The sequence below is a fragment of the Scomber japonicus genome, chromosome 10 (assembly GCF_027409825.1).
Source record: "Scomber japonicus isolate fScoJap1 chromosome 10, fScoJap1.pri, whole genome shotgun sequence".
NCBI classification, from domain to species: domain Eukaryota; kingdom Metazoa; phylum Chordata; class Actinopteri; order Scombriformes; family Scombridae; genus Scomber; species Scomber japonicus.
Window position 1 is genome coordinate 23,617,709 of NC_070587.1, and position 11,180 is coordinate 23,628,888.

Sequence of the window (11,180 nt, forward strand, 5' to 3'; positions counted from 1 at the left end):
ACAGAAAACATAATTTTCTTTCCTTCATGAAGTGGTCAGTATAAGGACTCCAGACAGTATGAGCAGTGGTGTGCAGTCAGGGGCAGCAAGGCTAGCACTGCTAGCCCTGTCAAAAATGGGGTTTTTTTCTGTTTTTTCCATTATTAAAAGGTCATTCTGAAATGTATCTGGAGTCAATTACTTATTCAGTATGCAACTTTATCCAGAAAACGAATGGTTATATTTTGTGGAGCTCAAATCTCCTATAAACGCATCAGAGCTCCTTTCCTCTGCTGGGGTCAGCAGTAGTTGCATTGCTAGCCTCTGATCGAGCTGGACGCTGCTATTGGGTGCGTAACGTTGAGTGATCGTATCATCAGCCAATCAAATTTTGATGTGTTATTGACAGAACGCCCTACGTCAAGCAGAGTTTCTCGTGCTGGTCTTGGCTGATTGGCCCATGGGCAGGTGCGTGATGACGCACTGTCTGTTATTCTGGAAAGGTGATGGCGGTTGATTTAACAGCAGGTAGATACCGGGTAGATACAGATATGATTGCAGACCTGCTTCCGGTGCCTTTTTCAAGGCGCCCGTTTGCAGAAAAAAATGGAAATTATTGGAAGGAGGAAGTCCAACGCCTAAAATGAACTCACTCACTCAGTCCAGGATGGATTTCATCTACAAGTAATCGGTGAGTGCTAGTTTTTTGGGTTTTTTGGAGTTGGATTTTGGTACTGGTCATGACTGAAACACCACCACACACTGCTGAGTAGGAGATTGATGGGAATCATATGCTGTGGCCTTCACAGACACCAGGTCTCAACTCAATTTAACACATAAAGAAAAAAATTTAATATATTAGACAGCACTCTCTGAGCAACCCAATAAAAGAATGCTGTTCATCCATTTTTCAACATGGAGAATTGAAAAATCTATATCGTGTTAGATGCTAGGCTGCTACACATGTCATTGGCAGATGGATCAAATTAAGTGAGTCCATGAAAAATGTGTTGGCAAATTTGATGCTCTGAATATTTATGACCTAGCAATCAAGCATCAAACACCCTAGCTGACTGAAGGCTAAGAGGCATGGCAATTAAGAAAACATGAGCTAAAACATACCAGTTTTAAAAGGGGAATTCAACTGATTCTCAGTTTACCAGTCATGGGGAACACTGCTTGGCTTGTGAACACTTTTAAAGCATCTGCTCTGTGACTCTTGAGGAGAAAATAACCCCATCAGTGTTATCAAAGCTTTGGTTTGTGAGGTTTGAAAGAAGTTGGCGTTTAGGTCAAAGAGTTTAGACGCACATGCTTTTTTTGACAACCGCTGCTAGATGCGGCTGCTGTAAGTGCTGTTACCATTTTGAACTGAAGATTCATTCAAATTTGTCACATCATACACACCCAAAACCGGCGAATCTCACAGCCAAAATTGGTGGCACAATAGAAAATTTCTCAAAATAAGTCATCAGTAAATTGTGTTACAGTTAATATCAGTGATGTCACAATACTAGAATTACCACTAAAGATTCACTACTTTCAGTACCTGATTTGATACCATAGCATACCATAGCATACCATAGCAAAACCAGAAATCTCATTCAGATAACACTGCTTTAAACTTTTCATAAACATTAAAAATTGAACAGAAACTTTGTGTTTCATTATTTACGTGTACAGGTTGCATTAGAATAAAAGTAACAAATTAAATATTAGCCTGCGGCTTTCAAATACATAACAAAACAAGCCAAACAACAGTCATTTCAGGTTAGAAGAACTGTTTGAAATGTCATGCTGTAACAACAAGCTCTGATTGTATTAGATAGAGCTGGACGATACTACTGTACTAAAAAAACTGGTATTAGTATAATTTTCAAAATACTGCTATTGATTCTTGTAACAGGCCTATTTTTATCCACTTTGTAATGTGGTTATCAAGTTGTCTAGAAGAATGACCACCAGGGGTCCTTGACAAGGCTGCAAGGGGTTCCCAGCTGAAAGACAAATTGGTTAATTTCACTTTTATTACATCAACTTTCAGGAAATGTATCTTCTTAGGGGAGATTCCTTTGGGCAAAATCCTCTTAAACAGAAGTCTGAGGTCTATTGTGTGTGTGTGTGTGTGTGTGTGTGTGTGTGTGTGTGTGTGTGTGTGTGTGTGTGTGTGTGTGTGTGTGTGTGTGTGCGTGCGTGCGTGCGTGCGTGCGTGCGTGCGTGTGTGTGTGTATTTTAGAAAACATTTATGTAAAAAAGTTTTAGATTGCCTGGTTTCTCAGAATTCCAAGACCTTCTATTTATACCCATTGCTGTTATTAAGTTAGTTTATAGTATGTTATAGCATATTCTGCTGCTTTTTTTTTTAAATCAATGTTGGTTCTTTGTTTAGGAGGCTGAATGAAAACAGTATTGAGTTGCATCATGGGGAATGTAGGTTCTAGTGCTTTTGGAGCTTCAGCCATACTAGGAACAAGATTACTGTGCTTCTTTAATGTTCACTTTGTAGAACAATGAACACTTTCAATATGACCTCCAGGACACACATCAAACAATCAATCAATCAATCAATCAATCAATCAATCAATCAATATTTATATAGTTCCAAATCACAACAAACCTCATCTTAAGGTCAGTTATGTATAGAGCTGTAGCTCAATGGAACAGTCTCCCCCCACACGTGATCACAACCACTGGAATGTCGAGTTTTAAAATGAAACTGAGAGAAGCCGTGTTTAGTTATAATATTATGTTGCAATAGCCTACTATTAAATTAGGAAATCATGTTAAGTTGAACTCAAGCATGTTAATACATCTGCGTTGAACAACTTGGTATACTCATGTATACTCTTCTATAATCATGTATACTCTTCTATAATCATGTATACTCTTCTATAGTCATGTATACTCTTCTATAATCATGTATACTCTTCTATAATCATGTATACTCTTCTATAGTCATGTATACTCTTCTATAATCATGTATACTCTTCTGTAATCATGTATACTCTTCTATAATCATGTATACTCTTCTATAATAATCTATACTCTTCTATAATCATGTATACTCTTCTGTAATCATGTATACTCTTCTATAATCATGTATACTCTTCTGTAATCATGTATACTCTTCTATAATCATGTATACTCTTCTATAATCATGTATACTCTTCTATAATCATCTATACTCTTCTATAATCATGTATACTCTTCTGTAATCATGTATACTCTTCTATAGTCATGTATACTCTTCTATAGTCATGTATACTCTTCTATAATCATGTATACTCTTCTATAATCATGTAAAAAACTATATTATTCCTCTTGATCATATTAACACATTTACATTGTACTCCTCAATATACATTTCTATAATAATGCTAATGAATGATTTTATGTAATTCTTTGTATAAATGCTGTAATTATGTAATTGTTGTAATAATTGTTTGATTTAATGTGGACCCCAGGAAGAATGGTCTTCATCTCTATGAAGACTAATGGGGATCCAAAGGATACATTAAACTATAAAACAATGTTGAATTGATTTAAAGAGACCCAACATTTCTGCATGAGCAGCACTTGGTGACAGTGGCAAGGAACCTCAGGCAGAACCAGGCTCAAGGTTAGCGACCATCTGCCTTGATTGGTTGGGGTTGGGGTTGAGAGAGAGAGAGAGGGTGAGAAGAAGAAGAGGGAGGAAGGAGAAAGAAAGAGGAGAGAGAGAGATTAAAAACCAGGCAGAAAAAGTGAATTATTTGAATGAATTTTGTTGAATTAGAATCGTTGCTCCATTGCATTGAAGGGAGTCAGTCGAGATGGTTATGGCCAGTGTGCGAACTATATCATGGCTTTCGGAGGACCTCACATTTTTGGGGGTAGGTATGCGCCTCAAAGAGATGACTTACATTGTATAGGCTATATGATAATCAGTTAATAATCACATACAACCTCCTCATCAAAAAAACATTACAATACAGCTTAGCAAGGGTATACTTTGCAGAGTGATGTATCATATTCTATTGTTTATGACTACAAATGAGACACACAGACAGGTCCAACTGTTGATCTGTTCCCATCTTCGGCTTCTTCTGTCAGCTTGCCCTGTGTTGTCACCCCGGGGTGTTGGCGGGTTTGTAATGACAGCAGTGCTGGCAGCAGGTGTAACATCAGTGTCAGCTGTCATCAAGGTAACATTTGTGGTAGAAGACGCCACTCCTTAGGGTCGATTGACTGATTATTTGGCATCACTGCATGCTGACTACCACATAACAGAGAAATGAATAATGTCGATTCAGTGTGTAGACTGATGGACCAAGAAAGTTTGTTTTTTTCTGAAGTTTATGATACAGCACTACCATACTTCGATATGCATACCCGTATCTTTATTGAAGGGAAGTATTGATGAATAACCCTCATGCTTGAATCATACATCTATAATGGACTGATTTTAGATATGTTCCATGACAATAAAAATACAGAAAAATAAACATGCATGGCAAAAATAACATAGTGTCATTACATTTTAGAGATCTCCCAGCATTTCACAAATGATGTTTTCAGGGGAGCTCATGTCTTATTAAAGGGAGCCACAATCCCCCTGGCTCCCCTGTAGTTCACAGCTTGATTATGGCATTTTATTAGGATGCCCCCTGGATGGGAGGAAGACATGGGGACACAAAATGTGCTGGAACATATATATCCCATGATATATATGTCATCTCGTGGTTGGGTAGATGGATGCCTGAGCTACTTAGCCAGCTATTAGTTAGAAATTGTTGGCAGAAAATGGAATAAAGTGGCAGAAAATGAGCAACAAACAAAGGAGGATCATTTTGGAGCTGGCATCTTGCAACCATTAGTGATACAGCATCTTCAGCATTTAGAGTCAATAGCCAGCGCACTCAGACTATTGGCACTGCTTATACACAGCTCTCATCTTTCAGCAAGGTAATTGCAGTAAGACAGAAAACATATTAGGTCAGGTCTGCTTAGATAACACTTCATCTGCTTCTGTTAAGGGTTATGTTTTCTGTCAGCATCATCTGTTCCCAACTTTTTACATATAAACCTCCTCTTTTTCTTCTTGCCTGGCAGCTCCTTCTTCAGCGTTATTCTCCCAATATAACCAGCATCTCTCCTCCACACATGTCCATGACAACAAAACTGCTATCATTACCTTCTTGTACACCTTCCTTTTTACACTTTTCTCCACACGCTCCACCCTGCCTGTGCTCTTTTCTTCACCTCATTGAACAGCACACTTTGAAAAGTTGACCCCAAATGGTAAATGGACTATACTTACACAGCGCTTTTGTAGTTGTTACAACCACTCAAAGCGCTTTAAACTCATCCACCTGTGCCACCTCTACTCCTTGCATCCTCACCACGTTGCTGTTCTCTCTCCCATTCACTCACATGTGTTCTGTCTTGCTCCTATTAACTTTCATTACAGTAGAACTACTGTATTCATATGCATGCTGTGCACTGCATTAACCTGTAGATCAGCTATTTGGGTCAGAATGTGCCATTGTGGTGTAATTCAATGTGTGGCATGCATAGAAATACAGAAGTACACAGAATACAATACAGAATACAGCTCAGAAAAAGGAAAGGCCAAAAGAAGAGACTGTTTGACAGAAAGGTAACACAGTGAAAATATTCTAAATATAGCACACACTCAAACTAATATTGATTTTTTTTTTAGGTAAGCCCTGTTTAACTTGTATCCCAGTCTGCCTGTCCAAATTGGGAGTGTACTGATCCAAATCTACTGCAGGTAGTGAACTGACTATGGATAGCTACCTCATACAACCCACATAACAGTCTCTCCTGTTCAACTTCTACCTCTTCCTTGTCTCTAAGGTCATCCTACAGACCACCATCCGGTGTCGCCTCGTTACATTCTCCCCTGCAACCATCTTGCACTCTCTAATCCCTTTCACATTGGACCTCCTGCATCTGCTTGGATAAGAACATGCTGTTAGAGTTTCATTTTCCATTACAGCGTTTTTTTCAGCAGTTCACTTAGTTGCAGCTGGTGTTACTAGTAAGCACCCGTTTTAAAAAAAAGGAAGCATTAGGATTTCTGGGGAACTCACAGAGCAATTTGCAATCTAAACACTGAAAATTGTGTGAAATGACAGATCAAATGCTCTTCACAGGATTCCAAACTGTGTATTGCTGTTAGGGTTGTTCAGTCAGCAGTGTGCACATCAAAATGAGTGTGAGAGGTCTGTCTTATACTCTAAAACACACTCAAGCAATCTTCAGAGTCAGGCCTCTCACGTGTATCATTTGCTGTGAAGTGCTCACATTCAGATGACACCCAGCAGTCCATATGGATTGTTTGCATATGAACTTTTAGAATTCAAGTGTGTTCATGGTATTTTCTGCCGTATTTTCAGACAGTGCTTCATGAATAAAATGCTAATATGTTTTGTTTTATTCAGTTGACATTATTTCCCTCTGCATCAGGGTTCTTGCCTGCAGGCTGTTTACAGTTATTACTAACCACAATGTCATACCAACAAGATGTTCTATGCTGCAGTGGGACACAAGCTGCTACTGTTGTAGACTTAATCACAAAGACTTTCAGTGGCTGACTCATTCTTTTCTCAGGTTTTTCTGATAGCATACAACTCTGACAAACTCCTTGTTTATTACCTAGCCATCACCAAGCAGCAGACATAGTGGAGAATTTAGCAACTTAAGAACCGGATGTTTTTTTTTCCAAGAATTGGAGAAGACCAAAAGAGAGCTAGAAGTGTGGATTGATCAGGGGGCCAGAGATTACAAATGAATGTAGCTCTGTAACCACTAACATGTTAGCCATATCAATGTAAAAAACGTCAAATATTCACTTGTGTTTTGGTCTCTACAAAATCTTGACAAAAATCATTTTTAGCTGCCAAAGCAGCTGGTGGAAACAAGAGTCCCGTTTCCACTAAGGAGGTTCCTTGTAAAATTTAGGAGGCAGGAGTTTTGGCCCTCTAGACCATTTTCATTTTACCATCTATGAGGCTATTCTAGTTTATTTGGCATGTAACTTATCAGCTACCTATCTACTGTATGTGATATTTGTAAGTTAAACATCACCAAATTTGTCAAATATATTTAGGGCTGCAACCAACGATTATTTTAATAATTGATTAATCGGTTGATTCATTAAGAAACAGAACATTATTTTAAGTTGACGATGAAAAAAGGTGCACAAACAATGTCGCTTGATGTGCCTGAGCTGTTGAAGTTATATTGAATTATAAATAATTTAATATAATAAAAAACAACTAAATGTTATTATTCTTAATGGTTTCACACACAACTCTGAAAAAATATGACAATGTGTCTGAAGTTACACATCCCTGAGGGGGTGTGTCCAATGTATCCTGGTGGAGATACAACTCATAAAATCCAAAATATACAAGATGTTTTTAAAACTATTAGTTATTGTTATTTACTTAGGTGCAAATGATATAACTAGTAACATCAAAGTTCCACTCCTGTCTGTTAAAGTGATATTTACTGTATAAATTGTGGTTTATTTGGTTTTGACCAGTTTTATTTTTTCCACCATAAGGCTAAATATAGCACTTACTCATAAAAATATCCATAAATATATATTACCATATAATGTCATCAAAACTTACTTCTTTTATATAGTCTATGGCTTCAAGTTGTGTGCTCTGGGCTCAAAAGTGTGGAACTGTACTGTACAACTGTACAGAACTGTAGAAATCATCTGTGCATGTGATGGAGGAATGCACAGTGCATGTAGGGGGCGTGGTCTCAGTAGCCCTGCAGTAAACCGTATGCTATGTGAGCATCTGATAGCATACATATTCAACTGTACTGCATGATATCTGGTTGTTTTAGTCAGGATTATGCTAAAATATTATTTTACACAACTATATTTAAGTTCCCTAATAAGAACATACCTTCAGTTTAGTAAATTCCCGGTTAATTCCCGTTAATTCCCATGGAAAGTTTCCAAGTTTGAAAATTCGAAGTTTCTTCAGCGGAAACGGGGCAAAGTCTGATGACAGCAGTAAGACTGAACCAAAACAGTAAAGTTGTGAGCTGTAAAACCAATGCTTTTTTTTTTTTTTTTTTTTTTAAAGAAAAGATTTAACCCTTGCTTGTTTTGTTTTTAATATTCTCCTCTTCAATGCAGACCTGGCCAAGGTAACAAATACATAGTTAAAGAATGAGCATTGAGATCACATTTCAAAACAGAAATTTCAAGGACTCTAATTCTTTCATTTTGGACTTATAAGCATTTAATGAGATTAGTTCATTGAGTTTCATGTCATTCTGAAATGTATTCCATGCCAAGGTTGCAGAATACAAAAATGTCCTCCTTTAAATTTTCATACGGGCATTTGTGACAGAAAGCATAAAGTCCTGAGAATGCAAACAGTATTATCAAGCACTGTTCTGCATGATGAATTCACTGTGGTGAGTCAATGCTTTACAATCGGTAATGAACCACAAGGAAGCACAGTAAGCTGTGTACCATATGAAGACACTGAACACAATATAAAAGTTCAAAAAAAAAAAAAGTCCAACACAGGTAAAAAGTGGTGTTAAGTTGATAAAAATCCAGAAAATCACGTTGTCTGAGATTTTAAAGAATTTATTTGAAAATTATGGTGCAAAGTAAGTATCTGGTCAATAACGAAAGTTCATCTCAATACTTTGTCATATACCCTTTGTCGGCAATGACAGAGGTCAAACGTTTTCTGTAAGTCTTCACAAGGTTTTCACACACTGTTGCTGGTATTTTGGCCCATTCCTCCATGCAAATCTTCTCTAGAGCAGTGATGTTTTGGGGCTGTCGCTGGGCAACACAGACTTTCAACTCCCTCCAAAGATTTTCTATGAGGTTAAGATCTGGAGACTGGCTAGGCCACTCCAGGACCTTGAAATGCTTCTTACGAAGCCACTCCTTCGTTGCCCGGGTGGTGTGTTTGGGATCATTGTCATGCTGAAAGACCCAGCCACGTTTCATCTTCAATGCCCTTGCTGATGGAAGGAGGTTTTCACTCAAAATCTCACGATACATGGCCCCATTCATTCTTTCCTTTACATGGATCAGTCGTCCTGGTCCCTTTGCAGAAAAACAGCCCCAAAGCATGATGTTTCCACCCCCATGCTTCTCAGTAGGTATGGTGTTCTTTGGATGCAACTCAGCATTCTTTCTCCTCCAAACACGACAAGTTGAGTTTTTACCAAAAAGTTCTATTTTGGTTTCATCTGACCATATGACATTCTCCCAATCCTCTTCTGGATCATCCAAATACTCTCTAGCAAACTTCAGACGGGCCTGGACATGTACTGGCTTAAGCAAGGGGACACGTCTGGCACTGCAAGATTTGAGTCCCTGGCGGCGTAGTGTGTTACTGATGGTAGCCTTTCTTACTTTGGTCCCAGCTCTCTGCAGGTCATTCACTCTGTGGTCCCCCCCCGTGTGGTCCTGGGATGTTTGCTCACCGTTCTTGTGATCATTTTGACCCTACGGGGTGAGATCTTGCGTGGAGCCCCAGATCAAGGGAGATTATCAGTGGTCTTGTATGTCTTCCATTTTCTAATAATTGCTCCCACAGTTGATTTCTTCACACCAAGCTGCTTACCTATTGCAGATTCAGGCTTCCCAGCCTGGTGCAGGTCTACAATTTTGTTTCTGGTGTGCTTTGACAGCTCTTTGGTCTTGGCCATAGTGGAGTTTGGAGTGTGACTGTTTGAGGTTGTGGACAGGTATCTTTTATACTGATAAGTTCAAACAGGTGCCATTAATACAGGTAACGAGTGGAGGACAGAGGAGCCTCTTAAAGAAGAAGTTACAGGTCTGTGAGAGCCAGAAATCTTGCTTGTTTGTAGGTGAACAAATACTTATTTTACCGAGGAATTTACCAATTAATTCATTAAAAATCCTACAATGTGATTTCCTGGATTCTTTCCCCCCATTCTGTCTCTCATAGTTGAGGTATACCTATGGTGAAAATTACAGGCCTCTCATCTTTTTAAGTGGGAGAACTTGCACAATTGGTGGCTGACTAAATACTTTTTTGCCCCACTGTATGTATTAAGAATGAGTTTCAGCTCGTCTAAGGTATTTTGGAAAAAATAAAACATTTTGCCACTATCCAATTGTCTGTACAAAAGTTGACACAGAGCAGTATATAAATGAAAATTAGCACTTGACACGTACCATACTATATTCAAAGATAAAGCATTGTGTCTAATGCACTGTGACCTATTACTAAGGCAGTTTGAGAACTATGGTTGCTTCGCTCTGAGAGTCCTGAATGAAGAATTAAGCTAAAAGATACTAAAAAGCTGAGGAGAACTGCAGAGTTGGGTTATAAACTCTCAATAGTTTTATTACTAATATAAATATAGATAAGTGCAGCTTTAATAATAGATAAGTCAATAAAGAAAAAAAACTATATAAGTAGTATTAGGGACTATACACAAAAACAATGCAAAAAAGAATTACATTGTTAATTGTTGAAGCAGTTGTAACACTGTACTTGTGTATCTGTGGAGAGGGAAACTCCGTGGTAGATGCCCAAGAGAGCCTTTTCTTTAAAGCTTGTGATCAAAAACCAGACAGCTTTATAGCTCTCCAGCAAGGTTAAAAACAATAAGGTCCCTTATTGGACACTTGTGCAAACTGTTACGCCTTCTTACAAACAGCTATGGGCATAAGATGATCTCACAGTGACCTAATGGTCAGTCAGCAACTTTAAGGACATCCTTCAAACCTAGCTCAGTCTATGAAAGTCATGATCCCACAGTTTCCAGGGCAGTATGTTTTAGGGGAAGATATCACCTCTAACTTATCCCATGGTCAGCAAACAACCTTTGCACAGAAACATGGGTGAAGAGTTCAACAAACGTAGGATGTCCTCCTCACAAACATGTATGCCACAATGACACAGTGAGATTGCCATCACACTGAGGTGAAAACAAGCAACAGTTCCTCTAAAGGTTTATCAGATCAACACATTAACACAACATAGAAATCTACACATCTATGATTTGTCTCACCACTATCCCACTCTGACATACAGTCAACTTCAAGATAAGCACAGCAGGTTGATATGTAGGGCAGGCATTGAATGAAAGACTAACATTTACCCCTTAGTTTGAAAATGACATTAGTAAAATATATTGTATATACCAGAAATACTTTAAATCATGCA